This window comes from Alligator sinensis, unplaced genomic scaffold (genome assembly GCF_000455745.1).
Source record: "Alligator sinensis unplaced genomic scaffold, ASM45574v1 scaffold156_1, whole genome shotgun sequence".
In the NCBI taxonomy this organism is placed as follows: Eukaryota; Metazoa; Chordata; order Crocodylia; family Alligatoridae; genus Alligator; species Alligator sinensis.
Window position 1 is genome coordinate 4,794,614 of NW_005841844.1, and position 18,753 is coordinate 4,813,366.

Sequence of the window (18,753 nt, forward strand, 5' to 3'; positions counted from 1 at the left end):
GGCCCCTCGAGCCCCGGCGCGGGCGGCCCGTGCGGAGCCCGCCTCACCTGTGCGGCCGCGCACACGTGCAGAGCCGCGGCACGAGAGGGGCTTCGGGCCCGGGTTGCTGAGCCCTCGCGAAGGTGCAGAGTTTTGCCGTGCTCGTGGTTATTGGGCCCGCCACATCGTCCACGCGGGGGCATGTACATCAGAGTCAGGTCGGCTGGGTTGACACGGGGCACGTCGAGGCATTTCCCCAGAGCCCAGCTGTTTGCCACCTCTGCCAGTCGAGTTTCAAAACGCTTCGCTTGCCATCTAGTGGCAGAAGCGGGGAGCTGCAGGCAACCCCCTTCTGCACCTTCCTGCCGTGCAGTCAAGTTACAGAAAAATGAACTCATCCTGCAGGACCGTCGGCCAGAGCTACTTCCTGCTTAGGACAGCAAGAATCAAGGTGCAGTGAGTTGTAAAGTTATTGCCTGAGCAGGCACAGCTGCGCTCTTGCTGTGTTAAAGATCACTCTGTGCCCCTCTAAAACCCTGATACACCAGAGCCCAGGGATTAGGTCATGCATTAGGGGAGTAATAAGGAAAATTAAAGGGCTGCTGCATGCCAAGGATAGGGTGTACCCGATCATCTCTTTTAAAAACAGTCAAGGTACTCAGCGCGGACCCACATTAATCTGCTTCCATTTATGTTAAAATTGCCTACTTTTAAAAAATAAGAAATGAAAAAATTCACACGTGTAAATCTATTGAGACAGTACAGTGACTATTTCTCCTTCTCTGAAAGTTCATTTATAGTAGACAAAATGCCAGAAGCTATTAACCTACAGGCATAGTCTCTCAAAAGACAGCATAATGTCAGTTAACACCTTATTAAGTGAGAACATAACCACAGCTCATAATTTTAAGCTTTTTTTTAATTCTCCACTCAAATAATAGTACATTTCACTCAAGTGCTTTAGACTCTCTCACTTCCACAACTGAATGAATAGGAGCTCCTGCTTTCTCCATTTTAAAGAAATGAAGCAAACAGCAAATTTACTGCTTGAAAGGTACTGTAACTTCATAAACCCCAATCAAGGAAACAGTCATCTTGTTCATATAAATAATCCCATTGATGTCAATGGGCCTACTCTTGTAACAAATGTTATGCATAAGCATGCCTAAGCATTTCAAGGGTTGGGGCCATAATGATCACCATGGACTGCTGTGTATCTCGCATACCCTTCTATAATCCCTCCATAACTGTTTCTGCTTTATGAGGAGATTTGAAAAGCTTTTATCCAGCATAATCCCTAAATTGTCCAATGGGAGAATGTATGAACATTCAGGGATTAATGGGAAAGGACTCTTGATTTAGGATTTCAGTTTAGAGGTTAAGATATTAAAGTTACTCCTAACTTTAAATCATCTCTGTTTTTGTTGGAGGACAAAGTTTGGATGAAGGAGCCACCAGAAGAACACTGATTAGCCAACCAAACTCTAGTTGGATGTTGTTCAGTCTCGTACCTGGTGGATGTACAACTCCAAAGGGAAAAACACACCATTTTCTACAGCCATCAGATCCCCACTTCAGCAAGTCTGGGATGTTGCTTTGGGCAGTGGCCAGCATCTGATACTTAGGAGGAAGATTCTGTATGATGCATATAACCAATTGTGCAAAGCCATCAGGATATTGTAGGGCTGGCAAAAATAATTCCTTAACACCTTCAGTCACTCACTGTAGGCACTGGAAAATGAGATTTGATTATTCCTATCATAGCTGTCATGATTAGTCCTGTCTGGAATCAGCATATAAATATACAGAGCTAAGTTCCAGAAGCAGAATTTGACTTTGGGTCTGACATTAATAGCAAGATTCTATAATACTTCAGTGGGAAAACCACAGGCTCCCAATGACAGGCACATAAAATGATTCCTTTAGATGACTACAACCTTCATGAAAAACAGTTCATCAGATACAAAGCACAGTCCCGTTCTAAGGAACCTCTGCAGCATCTAGATTCAAGTTCATTAAGAGTGGCTGTTTACTATGATAAATTTAGTCAATTTGTTGTTGGGGATTGTTAAAAGTGGGGAGGGGTGTATGGTATTTATTTTAAGTGTACTCACTAGAATTTCACCATATGGTTCCTCAGCTCATGGGACAAGGGGAAGGACTGATCGGTTGTCATGATACCTGTCAGAATCTCAGAGCATATTTTACACTTCATTTGGCAGGTATGCTCGCAGCTTGTGCAATGTACCCAAATTCATTTAATCTAGTTTGTTTTGATACCCACAGCAATGAAGCCATGGCATAGGCCCATCAAAAACCCTGATTCTAACTCAGCAGCTGGTGCCCATGTTGCTGTGGCTTCCTTGCTATTGATACTGAGCTAGCTAGATTAGAGCTAGCTGAAATATATCTATGCAGGGCAGGCCTATCCATACACATTTTAATTAGGCTCTTGCTAACTCTTTTCCAGGCACCGATCGATAGTCCTAATTTCCCCCATGGCTAGCATTGTAAAATCACTGGAAAAAAATTACAAGGGCTTTTTCCTGGGATGCAGTAAATACACATTAAAAAGAAAACAAATAGGTAAGTTAAATATGGAAACAGTCTACAGAAATTTTTTTGCTTTGTAAAAAAAAGTCTAGTTAATCTAAGAGCAACTGGAAACAGGACATGATATAGCCAGCTCCCCATGAACCACTAGGAAGTATACCAATAGGTCTGTAAAGCAAAATCTGGGGATCCATGAGCTACCAGATTAGCTAGTACATTTTGAGCTAGGATCACTCTATACATTTTATAATTAAATAATCCATCATTATTTGTATTATTTTAGCTCCTAGAGGCCCCAGCTGAGATCAGGGCCTATTGTGATTGCCATAATATCTGCCCCAAAGAATCTACAATCTAAAGAGACAAGCCAAAGGACAGAAAGGAAACAGGCAGACAAGTGAAGTGCTGCACGTGACTTCCTACACAGGTCAGTATCAGATCCAGGATTAGAATTCATTGTTTGTCTGTTCCAGTGCTGAATGATACCTGATGCTATGAGATTTTGCTCTGCATTTTAACAACACCTGTTTCTTCCGTAAAATAATATCCTTCTTTTCCTTGTCCTACGCTTTTCTTGTGGAAATTTGATCTTCTATAGAAAATTATGGCCCAATCTGACATGCAGTGTCCCTTTCCGTCCAGTGGCAATGCCAGTCTATGGATTTCTATGACCCTTAAGCTTGCAAAGTTTTCTCTGGCTAGATTGGGGGGCAGCAATTATTTGGGCTGGAGGGCCACTTTGGGAGTTCCAGTGACCTGTTGCAGGCCAGATCAGCACACCCCACCACTCCCTCCATGGGCCACAACAGCTCACCAAAACTCCCTAAGTGGCTCTGCCCTGTGCTCAGCCAGGTGAATGGGATGGGGCCACAGGTGGGGAGGGGCATCCAGGGGTGGTGGGCAGGGCTGGGGCTGGGATCAGGATCGCGGGATTGTGATAGCCTGGGACAGAGCCATGATCCACTCCCCACACGCCCTTGCAACAGGTGCCAGTTCTGTGAGCAGGAGTGTGCAGAGAGCAGATCACAGTTCTGCCCCTGGCCCTGGTCCCACACTGTCACTGCTGTGATCCCAGGGTCTTCATGGAGACCAGCCTGTGACCCACACAAGCAGGGCATACTCAGCCAGGCAGATGGGATGGGATCATTGGCAGGCAGGGATGCCTAGCACAAGAGGCCCTGTCACCACCCTGTGATTCCAATCCCAGCCCTGGTTCCACTCACCTGTTCTGCTCCTGGATGCTGCTCTTGCCCACACGTGTCCCCATCCCATCCTCCCAACTGAGTGCGCCCTGCCCAAGCGGGTCCTGGGCTGGTCTCCTTGAAGACCCTGCCTGCCTGCTACATCTAATGACCCCAGCAGTGGGTGCAGAGCAGACAGGCCCGAGTGCCCCAGCAGTGAGGCCAAGTTCTGCGGTGGCAGCAGAAACTGGCAGCAGCAGCAAGAAGAAGCCACCACTGTGGGAGCTGCTGGGAAGCAAGTTCAGCTACTGCATTGCCCTACCCCCACTGCACGCTTGGGGGTGGTGGGACTGGCCATGTGCATTACGGCTCAAGCTGCCCCAGGTGCCTGGGCTGAGTGGGACTGAGGAACCTGCTGTAGGCCAGACGCAGCTGCAGGCCATATTTTGCCCACCCCTGGGTTAGACTCTTAAAATTCAAATACTTGCATAAACTTTGCTATATGTAAAATAATCTACCAGTTGAAAGTGCCTAATTCCTCTCTGCAAGCATGACAGAATATGTTGTTAGCAGGGACACCTGTGACATCTCACTCAAACTTTCTGTGCCTGTTTACTTTTTCTGTGAAATGGGTACAATCTTATCAAAATAAAGGATGTTGGGAGGCCTATGTCATTAATTCTTGGGATCCTCTGAAAGATATTACAAAAGAACAGGCAGAGGACTGGAAAAGGGCCAATGTGGTCTCCATTTTTTAACAAAGGGAGGAAGGAGGACCCAGGAAACTATAGGCCTGTTAGTCTTACCTTGGTCCTGGGGAAGCTCTTCGAGAAAATTATCCAGGTGCATATCTGCGAGGGACTAGCAGGGGAGATTATGCCTAGGGGCAACCAACATGGGTTCATTAAAGGCAGGTCCTGTCAGACCAACCTGGTGGTCTTCTACAACCAGGTCACAAAATCCTTAGATACAGGTGTCACGGTGGATGTAGTCTTTCTGGACTTTAGGAAGGCCTCTCATCCCATTCTCATTAAAAAATTAGGTGACTGTGGTGTTGATGCCTATATGGTCAGATGGGTCATTAATTGGCTGGAGGGCCGCACCCAGAGAGCGGTGGTGGACGGGTCATTTTTGACCTGGAGGGATGTGAGCAGTGGGGTCCCCCAGGGATCAGTCCTCGAGCCCTCACTGTTCAACATCTTCATCAGTGACTTAGACAAGGGGGTGAAAAGCACCTTATTCAAATTTGTGGATGACACTAAGATGCGAGGAGATGTGGGCACGCTGGAGGAGAGGGACAGGCTGCAACTAGGTCTGGACAGGTTACAGGGGTGGGCGGATGAGAATAGGATGGGATTCAACACTGACAAGTGCAAGGTGCTGCACCTGGGGGGGAAGAACCAGCAGCATACCTACAGGCTGGGGAACTCCCTTCTCATCAGCACAGAGGCAGAAAAGGATCTTGGAGTCATTATAGACTCCAAGATGAACATGGGCCACCAACATGGGGATGTGGTCAGGAAGGCTAACCACACACCTTGTCATGCATCCACAGATGCATCTCAAGCAGGTCCAAGGAGGTGATCCTCCCCCTCTGTGTGACACTGGTCAGGCTGCAGTTGGAGTACTGTGTCCAGTTCTGGGCGCTGCACTTCAGGAGGGATGTGGACAGCATCGAGAGGGTCCAGAGGAGGGCCACTCACATGATCAGGGGTCAGCAGGGCAGGCCCTATGAGGAGAGGCTAAGGGACCTGAACCTGTTCAGCCTCCACAAGAGAAGGCTGAGAGGGGATCTGGTGGTCGTCTGTAAACTGGCCAAGGGAGACCAGCAGGCAATGGGAGAGTCCCTGTTCCCCTGAGCACTACCAGGAGTAACAAGGAATAATGGCCATAAGTTGACTGAGAGTAGATTCAGGCTAGATATCAGGAGGCACTACTTCATAGACAGGGCGGCTGGGATCTGGAACCAACTTCCAAGGGAAGTGGTGCTTGCTCCTACCCTGGGGGTATTCAAAAGGAGGCTAGATAGACACCTAGCCGGGGTCGTTTGACCCCAGCATTCTTTCCTACCATGGCAGGGAGTCGGACTTGATGATCTGCTCAGGTTCCTTCCGACCCTACCAACTATGAAACTATGAAACAACTTATTAATTAGATATGCCTGTAAATCCCACTGATCCTAAAGGGAATTTACAAACACACAAGCAACCCCTTATTGAAACCCATTCTGAAATGTCACTTAAGAAAGAAAATGAGTTGCTGATGGATTGGTGATTATTTCTTGCATATCACATGGAGCATCTTATTCATACTCCATATATTTCACAGGCTTCCATATTATTTCAGACTTCAATGCTAAGGACAGGGCTTAACTTGTGTAGGCTTTCATATTTGGAGTCCTGCATGCCACAGTTGAGGATATACAGCTAATGTCTCTCCGACTTTAAGTATAATGAAGCAAAAGGTTCCTTCTAAGCAACAGGTTCTCATATTTGGAATCCACTCCCTTCAGTAGACTAAAAGAGCCCCAAATTGCTGACTTTCAGAGGATGATACAAGGTCCCTTTCTTTCTCCACCCTTTCTCTGAGGTTGAGTAGTGCTAGGGAGATTGACCTTTTTCATTGGCGAAAAAAAAATTTTTGTGTATCCATCAAGACCACTGCATGTATATTATTAACAGATTTGTACATTTACCTCAAGTTCAGAAGAGGCACATAAATAAAAATATAAACAAAAAAGTCAAAGAAATAGGCCCTGTGTTCTTCCAGTCATACATACACTTAGAATAAGAAATTGAATCCAGTATCCAATAGAACGTATAAAATGGCGTGTTAAGCACAGCACACCCACCTGCAGCAACCATCTTGTTTCCCCTTTGCTCATAAAGAGGTCAGGGAACGAGTTTGGTTAATATTAAGGGCTGGCTCAATTCTCTGCCCAAAAAACAAAAACACTCCAAACTTCTTCTGCTGTCTGGAAAAATGCAGTTGACTTTCCTTTACATATTACTTTTCATTTCTACCTTGGGCCTCTGTATGTTTGGAATCTGAAGCAAAAATGCCGGAAATACCATGAGAGAGCGCCTGAAGTGGAAGCCCTGTCTTTTAAGACATTTAAAAATAGACTGAACCAAGTATTACTAAATGTACTAAACGTACAGAAGGGAATAATCCTCTATGGGTGCTAACAGACAAAAGTGACTTCCATCTTTAATTTATCTGGGTCAAATTCATGGTTTGGAACACCGCCACTTCATTGAGAAGAGTAGCACAAAGATGAATCTGTCCTTGGGATTCTATAATACTTTTGCAGTGGTGTGTCTGCTGGATACTATGTATCAAACAAGGCACTTCCAATATAAATCTTAAGGACCCAGTCCTGCAACAGGATGTGTATGGCTCGGATCTGGTTTCAGTGGAGTTCTGATTTCCTCATGTGAACCCAGTTGTAGGCTCAAAGACTACAGCTGTGCATTCCTTTATAGGCTCTGGTGTCATTAAGCCATCTGAGCTTCACTTTTGTAGTTTGTGATGTCACCAGACCCCTCTCATGGCGTGCTATGCCATTTTTTATACAGTGGCTCTTGACAAAGCTGCTGGGACACCAGCAAGAAGGGGAACAACATGACTACAGAACTAATTTATAGACTTGGTGGGAAGGCTTATACTTTTAATCCCAGTAGGGAAAATTACAGCAGATATGGTAACCCTACAAGCTATGCATAAAAGGACTTCTGAGACAACCTTGGCACTGGCTTTACAGCCTCGGCCAGGTTCTTGTTTGGCTCATCTATGATAGCTCCTGCCTCTGACCACTAAAGTCCTGGTTTGACTTTCAGATACAATAACTGAACTACTGACCATAGCAAAAGTCACCTAAGTAGACAAGACACTTCCCTGGTTGTCCTGACTAACTACTACTGCCACAGGCATGTTTATATGTCTGTGAAAAATGTGCATATTGGATTTCTTTGAAAAATTGTATATTGGATTTCTTTATCATGAAAACATTTTTTTATTTTCAGTTGCAAGCAATTATGTTTTTGTAAATAATGCCTAAATTTTGTGTTTAAATTGCCTGACAAGGACCTTTATTTTTAAATCTCATAGCCTATGCTGAAAACAACATTTAAGTTCATCTTGGGTGATAGGCTTAATGAATAGTGTATGAAAGTGGGGTAGGGGGCAAGAAAAAGTAGTTAAATAAAGGAGCTCTTTTTTCCCATATCTTAGATTAGAGATGTTTGGTTCAAAAAATGATAAACAACAGCCTTGCCACCACAGCTATTCATAGATTGACAGAGGCTACTGCTTGATTTGATTCACAAGTTGCTGCCAGCAAGCACAGCAAAAGCCCACTAGAAAATTAACATCTCTTATTTTAAACTATTTATTTTTCATACAGTGTTTTCATGGTGCAAAGGCTGGTGCAGTATATGTCTGAGAGCTTGTCACCAAATTATATTAACCAATGCAATGGCCAGGTAAAATTTTACTGCAGAACACTTCTTATGATCTCCAAGTGTTAATTCTTTTCAGTCACACATGCAAAGGTTTGATTTAAGACTATGTCCTACAGGGCCTTGATGGCTTATTGGATTAGTTACTGCTCTTCTCCAATTCAAATCAAAGTCTGATCAGCATGACCTTCTGCTTATATGGCTGTTAAGGTCCCTCCAGTGAAATGAGTTTCACTTTCTCTGCTCCAGTGGTCCACATCACTAAACTACCAGACATTTCACAAAGTATGAAATGTATTCAATAGGGCCAAGGAATTAACAGCATGCTTGAGTGGGAAACCTTCACACCCACTGGATGCCCCTTCATGTCAGAACTTAGGAATGTGTGAATGAGAAGTGCAGAAAAGTTTTGTGCTGTATCCAACTATACTGCCCCTGGCATACAGCAGTGCAAGCAGCCCTTTGCTCCTTTAGTTTCAAGATTTAAGAAAGAAAGTAAAAGAGAGGAAAAAGAAAGGAGGAGGGAGTGGTCTCATATTTTACAAAGACAAAGCTTAGCTGTGCATCACAACTCTGCTGCACATTAATGACTTCTTGTGTGCTTCACTCCTCAGATACTCCAATCCTAAGAAAAAACAATGTTACTGAAAATGAAGGGATGTTTTTCAAAAGGATTTTGCAGTTTTAAATCCTCAGTAAGAAGCATAGGAAACATTTAGTGGGGACATTCAGCATGTCCCAGTCTTTGCTAATAGGTACCTATATGAAATAAAATGAATGTACAGACATTTGTGCACCATAGGGTAATTAGATAGACTAAGATAGGAGACAGTTTGCATCTCTATATTTGACAGAACAGCATTCTCAAAACAACTATAACGAATAGTCAGAAGGTCATAGTCTGAGTCTTCCTTTGTAACATGCGACATTTAGCCAAATCCTTTAATGAGTAGTAGATAGGTTTCAAACAGTCTCTGTTCTGAAGCAATGCAGGCACAAGCTATGGAGTCCTGTTTGGACTTGTTTTTACTGTCTGCAAAGATGACCTACAAAAATTTGCAAAACCGCCATGTGGTAGCTGAGTTTTAGGATATACAGATGCCAAGATGATATTCATGCACGTCAAGCTATTCAAAGGGTTAAGCTTAACAAGAAAAACTGTGGTTTTCAAATTCCAATACAGCTTGAGATCTAGAGCACTTCAAACATCTAAACAATGGTAATGCTTAGATCATACAGTCCCAAGAGGCAGCAAAGAAATACCATTTTATTTATTCCCAAAGGGGTCTTCTCTTCTGTATGTAACACACTTTTACGTTGCTTTCCACAAAATTCGGGGGAATTAGACAAAGAAGGTAGCCACAATATCATTTTATATCACCGTCCAAATATTAGGAAAGGCTGCAAATATTTTGAGGTTTAACAGCTCTGGCTATTTTGCTCATGCCTTTCAGTTACCAATGCTTTGTTTAGCCAGTAATCTGTCATATTTGGCAGGTGGGAGCTCAAAAGCCCACAGGACATCAAGTGCTCACCCTCAGAAGTTTCAAAATTTCACTGCATACCAAAAGAAGTAGGACAGGCTACTTATCAGCTAAGCCAAGATGGAATTTAAATGTTAGTACACTGAACCTTGTTGCTGAAATAAATGAACTCTCAGTACGTACCATGTGGAGTAACCAAACCAACCCAAACCATACGTCACTAATTCCTTCACAGTGGAATTTTACGAAGTCTGGAGCCAGGTGAAGAACCAAGCAGTGAGATCAGCACAGACCAAATATGTATTTGCAATTGTTCTGCCAGTTGCCCAGATTTGCAAGTTCCACGTAGGCAATGGAAATTAATTTAAACACCAGTGACATAAACACTATTAAACTGGAAATACTTAACTCTCTTACTGAAGATATGAAGCAATGAATTAAAGCAACCATACCCAGGGCTTTCTTTGCTGCTAAAAAACCCTTACAAAGATCCCTTCCCAGGCCCTCAATAATTGGATACCTTAAGCTGAATAGGCATCTAACTCCCAAAACTTCCATTGAAATCAGTGGGACTTAGGCACTTTGTAAACTGCAATGGATGATTGTGGGCACCTTCAGGGACCCAAATCTGTAGATCTGATAATTTATGAGTTGCCTGAGGTCACAAGACAAATCAGCGCCAGAGGCAGGAGGAACAAAACCTGGGGAGCCTGACTAGGATCCCAGTTCTCTGCTCTTTCTTTCCTTTATATTTTCACTTGCTTAAAGCTTCTACATATACTATCAAAACACTCTCTTTTATCTCCATTATTTTTTTCCTGTCCACCAATTCCTTAAATCCATAGTCACCAAGGACATTTTGTTCTGCTGAGCGCATAAATTTGGTACTTTATTTTCACCCCATGACATTTAAATTGACTCCCTCATATTCTTCCATGTTGGTTTCAGATACACCTTTTTCACATCTGTGAAATTTAAGCCACTACAATAATCTGTATTCACTAACAAAAATGTATTTAAACAATTTTAGATATAGTAGCAGTTGTCCCAAGTTTCAAATATTTGAGCATTGCACAGTTGTTCATTATATACCCATAATAGCATAATGTATGTTATCATAGGATACAGCCCAGATATGCAAAAAGTATTCTATATTATTTCTGTAGCAGGCTTGCCTTTTGGAGCTTAGGTTAAGTCCCAGGCTTGAGATTTGCTGTTTTGATTGGTGGAGCCCATCCACCAATCAGGAGGCAGCAAGAGGAGTTAAGTCACACCCCTTTCCTGAGGGGAGGGGGAGTGGAGCTCCCCCCAGACCTGATTGATGACTGCAAACTGTCAGGTCCAGAAGGCTTCAGGGGTGGAGCCCTGGAGCATGTGAAAGGAGCTGTGTGCCCAGCATGAGGGGGAGCCATCTGGGACAGAGGAGAGAGAAGAGCGGGCCTTAGAAGACCTGAGGAGAGCTGCTCAGCAGGGCAAAGCAGTAGCCTGGAAGCGCCCCTAAAGACGTCCATCAGCAGGGAACGGCAGACGGCTCCAGCGGCTAGGTTCTTGGTGCGTAGCATGGAGCAATTGCATCCAGACCTTGGGAGCTGGATGAGGTGGCTCGGGTCTGCAACCTCTGGCGTGCGGCCAGAGCCACGGTGCAGGAGGCGCTGCATGGCGGGTTCGGGAGCAGACCGAGCCTGGTGCTGCACAAGGTGGCGCAGACCTCCAACCCATAGCAAAAGGTTGAGTCCAGGGAGCCAGATGATGCTCGAGCAACTGAGCCAGCAGACAGGACCAAGTCAAAGGCCCCAGAAGCTCTGCATAGTGGAGCCCTGTTCCAGGGGACAGCAACCCCCTGAAGCCCACCACAGGAGAGAGAGCAGCTTGGCACAGAGGACGAGGGCCACCTTCCAGGCCTGGGAGCCATAAGTTGCAGGGAAAAAAGGATTCCCACAGGGGAGGGGGAGTCCCCCCTGGTTAGTTAAGGGCTCCTGAAAGTGGAGGTCCCATTGGGAGGGCCCCCATGAAGTTACCAGCTTTCTTGAAGGGCTTGGGAAAAAGCCCAAGGGCATTGGGGTTTCCCCTTGGGATTAAGTTTATCTTTGAGATTCTTGCACCGTAAGTGGTATGATGGCATGCCTTAGATTTTGTGAACTCTCATGTTTGTAAGGTAGTAGATGAGTAGAGTCCTAGGGCTCTGCTGGGACCCGCTTTTGCCTTATTTCACCTGTTGTTTATTTGTATATATTTGTGGCTTATTTATTGTTCACCTATACTTATTCATAGCTTATCTGTTGGCAATCTATGTTTATTTTGGGGTTTATCTGTTTCAGGTCAGATACTTACCTGTGACTTACCTGTATCTGGAGCACCGGTGTAAGATTTTATACTATTTACCCAGAGGGTATTGTTTATGTTATTTGTTTAGATATCCTATACACATATATATATATATATAGTACATATGTTTATATCCATGTTTATTTTCCTTGTGATGAGTTAATGTAAATAAATGTGTATATAGATAAGTCCTCTGACTGTCCTGGCCTGGTTCTATAGGGACGGAGGGAAACTGAGCAGTCTGCAGTTCCCCCACAGCACACCTGCCAGCTAACAGTCCCCTTCAGTTGGAGAAGGGAAGTATATACCCGAGTATACCTGGGATACATTTCAAATAGCAGCATTCAGTACAACCAGATCTAGATACATAGGTCCTGGATTGTTCATGGTCTCAGTAAAGAGATATGAATGTTTTCATCTTTACATCATGAGTTTGATGTGACCTAATTTTTTAGTGATCAAGAGTTCTTAGCACCTTGCAACTGCTTAGAAGCCTGTTTGAACTGAATTGAGGGTCTTGGTCTGATTCTAGTAAATAAATGTCCATACCTCAATAAATTAGCAGCTTTAGAGGTGCTCTCAGGAGAAAGGAATGTAAAGAAGAATGATCAGCCTTTTTCTCCCCCATAATAGTGAGTGGTCCAGGTTGAGACTGAAGCACATTACCACAGCAGCATGGCAGAAGCTTGTGCTGTCACTGTTGGTTTGGGACTTGTTTGATTGCTAGTGGGAGGATTTCAGGCTCCAAGGCAGGGAGAGGGACACACGTTACAAGCACTTGATGTACTTTAAATAAAAATAATTAAATTTGGACATTACATTTAAGCTTAAGCAGGAAGAATTGGAAGTCCTCACATTCAGGGAACTATGACATGATTGGAATAACAGAGACTTGGTGGGAGCTTGCATGGCTGGAGCACTGTCATGGATGGGTATAAACTGTTCAGGAAGGACAGGCAAGGGAAAAGAAGAGGAAAAGGAGTTACACTTTATGTAAAAGAGCCGTATGGTTGCTCAGAGCTCCAGTATGAAACTGGAGATAGGCCTGTTGAAAGTCTCTGGGTTATGGTAAAAGGGGAGAGCAACAAGGGTGATGTCATGGTGAGGGGTCTGCTATAGACCACCAGACCAGGAGGAAGAGATAGATGAGGCTTTCTTCAGACAATTAGCGAAAGTTTCCCTGGTTCTCATGGGGGACTTCAATCACCCTGACATATGCTGGGAGGACAATACAGCAGCGCACAGGCAATCCAGGAAGTTCCTGGAGAGCGTTGGGGACAACTTCCTGGTGCAAGTGCTGGAGTGACCAACTATGGGCCATGCCAGGTGCAACATGTAGGGGGTGCATGCAGGTGCACGTGCACGCCCTGAACATGCCAGTGCACCCCCTACAAAAAGGTGCCACCAACACTGTCAGCAGCTCCTGTGGGTGGTTGTCGCTCACCACCCCATCACCAGCACCACCAGCAGTGTCTGTGGGCGGTCTGCAATCCCTGCTGGCCACCACTGCCAGCAGTGGCTGCAGCTGGTTGCTGACCCTTGGTTGGCGCTCGCCACCCCACCCACCACACCGCTAGCGGCATCTGCAGGAGCTTCTTGCTCACCGCTGTCAGGCTCCTGCTGCCACCGCCAGGCTCCCACCACCACTACCACGCTCCCACCACTGTCACGCCCCCGCAGCCACCAGGGGCACAAGTCATTCATGGGCCATGCTCTTCTTGACCTGCTGCTCACAAACAGGGAAGAACTTGGGGGGCGGGGAGTGTAGAAGTGGAATTTCTGCAATTTGGGCAGCAGTGACCATGAGATGATCAAGTTCAGGATCCTGACAAAAGGAAGAAAGGAGAGCAGCATAGTATAGACCCTGGACTTCAGAAAAGCAGACTTTGACTCCCTCAGGGAACTGATGGGCAGGATCCCCTGGGACACCAATCTGAGGGGAAAGGTGTCCATGAGAATTGATTGTATTTTAAAGAAACCTTACTGAGGGCACAGGAACGGACCATCATGATGTGCAGAAAGACTAGCAAGTATGGCAGGTGACCAGCTTGGCTTAGCAGAGAATTCTTCAGTGAGCTTAAACACAAAAAGGAAGCTTCCAAGAAGTGGAGGGTTGGACAGATGACTGGGGAGGAGTATAAGAATATTGCTCCAGCATGCAGGGATGAAGTCAGGAAGGCCAGAGCACAACTGGAGTTGCAGCTAACAAAAGGGATGTGAAGGGTAACAAGAAGGATTTCTACAAGTGTGTTAGCAACAAGAGGAAGATCAGGGAAAGTGAGAAAAATGCGGGAAGCCACGGGTTCCCCTTGTAGGCTGGCACAGTTGCAGCCTGCAAGAGGCTGTTTGGGGCTGCGGGGAGCAGGAGGAGTATGATCGGGCAGAGGGTGTCACATGCATGGGTGTGCACACATGCACATGGCATCCAGGCAGCAGTGGAGAGCAGCTCCCACAGCTCCCTCCAGGTAAGTCTATGGGGGTGGGGGGGCAGGGAAGGAGCACAAGCCTCATATTAGGTGGGGGCAAGAGGAAGGGACACCATGCATTGAGGTGGTGGGGGGAGCACAGGTGATGCACGGGGGGGGGCAGACATGTGCCCCCTGAGATTTCTGCACCCACTACAGAGTGCAGGGCTGCAGCCAGGCCAGAGCAGCTCTGGGCAGGAGCCACTTCCATGGCCATTGCCACCAAACTGAAGTACCCCCTGTTTGCTCAACAGCACCAGAGGCACAACTCCATGCTGCCGCTAGTGCTGCCATTTTCATGCCTCACCATAGTGGCACAGTGCTCCCTCCACTGCCAAGTTCCACCTGCTCAGCTGTGGAGGCATCTACTGCCTGGAACTGGTCCAGACCTGCGCCCCGCTATGAGGGCAGAAATCTCCAGAGGCACATGCCACCCCCACCTGTCGTCTCCCCCACATGCCTTCCCCATACACCCACTCCCTCACACACTGGGGAGCTGAGGGTGGGGGGCACAGGGCCAGGAGTGAAAGGCACCAGCAGGTCTGGGGGGGTGTTGTGGGTCAGGAGTAAGAGGCACTGGCAGAGCTGGGGGTGCTGTGGGTTGGGCATGAGTGGCACTGGCAGGGCTGGGTGGCTGGGGGTCAGGAGTGAGGGGCACCAGCAGGGCCAGAGGGCTGGGGGTTGGGAGTGAGAGGCACCGGCAGAGCCAGGGGGCTGTGGATCTAGAATGAGTAGCACTGGCAGGATCAGGGGGATATGGGTTCAGAGTGAGGGGCACAAGCAGGGCAGGGGGCTGTAGGCCAGGAATGAGGAGCACCAGCAAGACTGAGGGGCTGTGGATTGGAAGTGAGTGGCAACAGCATATCAGGGCTGCTCAGCCAGGGGCAATGCGTAGGGGGTGCACACAAGTGAACATGCACCCCCTGTACATGGCGGTGCACCCCTGCAAAAAGGCACTGCCGACATTGTCGGCGGCACCTGCAAGTGGTCCATGATCATTCCTGGCTGCCACCAATGCTGCCGGCAGTGCCTGCGGGTGGTCACCAACCCCTGGTCAGCACTCGCCGTTGACAGTGCCAGCAGTGTCTGCGGGAGCTCCCCGCTCACCGCCGCCGTGCTCTCACCATCACCGTGCTCCCACTGGTGCAGCTGTGCCCCCCCTCCCAGCAGCCAGGGGCATGTGTTGTTCATGTGCTCAGTGCCAGAAAAGCTGAGAACAAAAACCAGCTGCAGCTAGACCTGCATCTGCTAGACCAGCTGCAGCTAGACCTGGTGAGCAAAGGGGGCAGGGAGAGCTCTGATTTTCCATGATAAAAATCCCAAAATTAAATGCCAAAATGTACAGGTATTTAGAAGTTATTTGTTTATAATGATTGAGGCACTGGTAAGAGTCCATATTGCTTTAAAATTGTAAATATATCAATAAAACATTGTGTTCAACTGATATCTATATCTAGATAGATAGATAGTGGCATTTCATTTTAATCATGGAAAAATGTGGATTTTGAGTTTTTTAATCAGAGAATTTGTGGGGGAGGGGGAATTAAAAAAATCAGAGAATTTGCTATTTTTAAGCAGAGAAAACCAGGATCCCTGCTTATGAGGAGAGGCTGAGGGAACTGGGTTTATTGGGTGCGTCCAGATGAGACCACACGTGTCTCTTGCTGTGTCTCAAAGCCATTTGAAATGCAGCAAGAGGCATACTGAGAAAAAAACATTCCCTGCACTGCATATTTGCAGCGCAGGCTCAAAATTTGATACCTGGATATCCAGGTATCAAAAAAAAACCCGCAGAAAAAAAGCAGGGCAGGGCAAGGTCGACCATGCCTTGTGGCAACCGGAGGCTCAGGTAGCCAACCAGAGTAGTTCTATGGTTGCTCCTTGTCCTGGTGTTGCAGCACATGCAGGGCAAGGAGCGGTGCAGGCTTCAGAGACCTGCATCTGGGCTCCATCCCCAAGTAGGTAGAAACTGGGGGTGGGGGGGACTGAAGGCAGGGCTGTGTGGGTTGGGGAGGGACGGGGCTGTGGGTGGGGGCTGCTCGGGAGGGTTGGTTCCCCTGCCTACCCTCCACATGGCCCACAGCCTCCCCCCCACCAGGGGCCACTGGGGCTCAGGGCCCTCCTGGCACAGCCCCCCTGTACAGCGTGGGGCAGCACAGCTTGGCCGCGGCCACCTTGTACCCAGCACTGCTTGTGCCCCATTGTGCGGGTCCAACACAGCTCAGCGCAGTGCCACGCACCTTCAGGCAGCTCCAAGCTATTCAGGATGTAACCCAAGGCCCCATGCCACTTGTGGGGACCACATGTTGTGCCAGACCAGGTTCTGCCTTCATGGGCACCGCACGCTGTTGGGCCGGACTCGTTCAGTGCAAGTAGGACCCAGCCCGGCACAACATATGGTTCCCATGAGTGGCATGGGGCCCTGGGTGACAGCCTGAGTGGCCCAGAGCTGCCCGAAGGCACATGGCACAGTGCTGAGCCAGACCAGGACTGTGCGATGGGGCACAGGCAGTGCCGGGTGCCAGGCAGGCGGGGCCGAGCCATGCTGCCCTGTGCCGCATGGGGGGCAGCTGTGCCAGGAGGGCCCGAGCACCCTAATGGCCACTGCTGCTGTGGGTAAGCTCTGGGCCCTGTGGGGGAGGCATATGGGCCCTGTTGGGGGGCTGTGGCCTCTGTGGGGGGAGCTGTAGCCCTGCAGGGGGAAGCTGTGGTCTTGCGGGGTGGGGGGGCAGTCCATGTGCTGTGTGGGGGACTGCACCCTGTGTGGGGCAGAAGACCCACCCCTCCTGAGCAGGCCCCGCCACAGAGTCACCCCACACACCAACCTGCATCCTCCATATTCCTCCATACCCATATCCCCCCACAACCCTTCCCACCTACCTCCTGCAAACACCACATCCTCCCATCACATACCCATCGTGTGATAAGAAAACCACCATGATCATCAAAACATAGATATTTAGAATTTTTTTATTATGATGATAAGGACACTGGTAGGCTTCCAAACTGCTTTAACACTGTACATATAGCAATAAAACATTGGCCGACTGATCAATCTCTCTCTCTCTATATATATACAGTGAGAGAGAGAGACAGAGTTGCCTTTTGTTCTAATTTGGAAGAACATGAATTTTGGGGTATTTTAAAGGGTGAATTTGGGATTTTTGTCTGGTGGATGCTGCCCATTGGTGCTCTGCCTGAAAACATGCAGGGACGAATGAGAGGAATGCGGCCACTCAGTCCCCAGGCACCCTCCTGGCCAGCAGCTCCTTCCTGGTCATATATAGAGCCCACTTGGCCACAGCCAGGAGGAGTTTGACCAGGAGGTGCCAGGACTTGGTGGGGCTGCAGATGGGGTACTCAAAAATAAAAAGGTGGGGGGTGAAGTTCAACCAGAACCTCAAGAGGAGGTTCTGGAAGTAGAGAGGCTGCAGCCTGGTGAACTCAAGTGTCATGTTCACCAGGGTCTCCCTCTGCCCACAGAAGAAGCAGGAGCCCAGGGGTGTCTGTGAAGCTCACCACATACATGCCCATGGTGACGGCTCCATGGAGGAACCACCAACTAAGGTCCCCAGTGGCTTGTAGGATGAGGGTGAAGTATAGGCTCAGCCGCTGAGGTGCCATAGCTACACCCTCACCAAGCAGGTCCTGCCACTTGGTGTCTGGGCAGGATGCAAGGGTGGCATGATGGACTGTGCGGCACACAAGCTTGTAGAGGTGGTGGCAATGGACGATAGAAAAGTGGATGTTTGGTGTCCTCCAACTGGCTCAGGTGGTGGAGCAGGGAGCACTGCAAGGCCAGGCAAGGCACCAGCCCCACAACAAACTCCGGTGGGCTGGAGGACACAGGGTGGGGGGCAGGGACCACCACCACACAGGATCTAGTCAACAAAGGCAAGGGCGTTGGGAGGTAAAGCAGATTTCACCTCCTGGACCAGGCGGGAGGTCGCACATGTCATGGGAAGTCCCATGTGTTGGGCTAGCGCAGCGGGGTCCACTCATGCCCACCTATCATAGTCCAGGAGGTCTCTGATGCAGGTGACCCCACCCAGGTTCAACCTCTGTCATAACTGGGGCGCCTCTGCCGTCTGTATCTCCAGCTGGGGGTTCCAGAGGAGTGGTTTGATGAGCAGGTTGGCGCCCTGGGTGAGTGTTGCAGGGGATCTAGAGGTGGAAACCAGTCTCCAGGCCCAGAGGAGCCCCTGGTAGAACTCTGGTAGCCCTTGCAGGTCCTGCAGGCAGGACCCCTGCAGGCCAAAGAGCTGCCAGTCATATCAGAGCCCCCAGAAGCGGTGGAGAAAGGCAT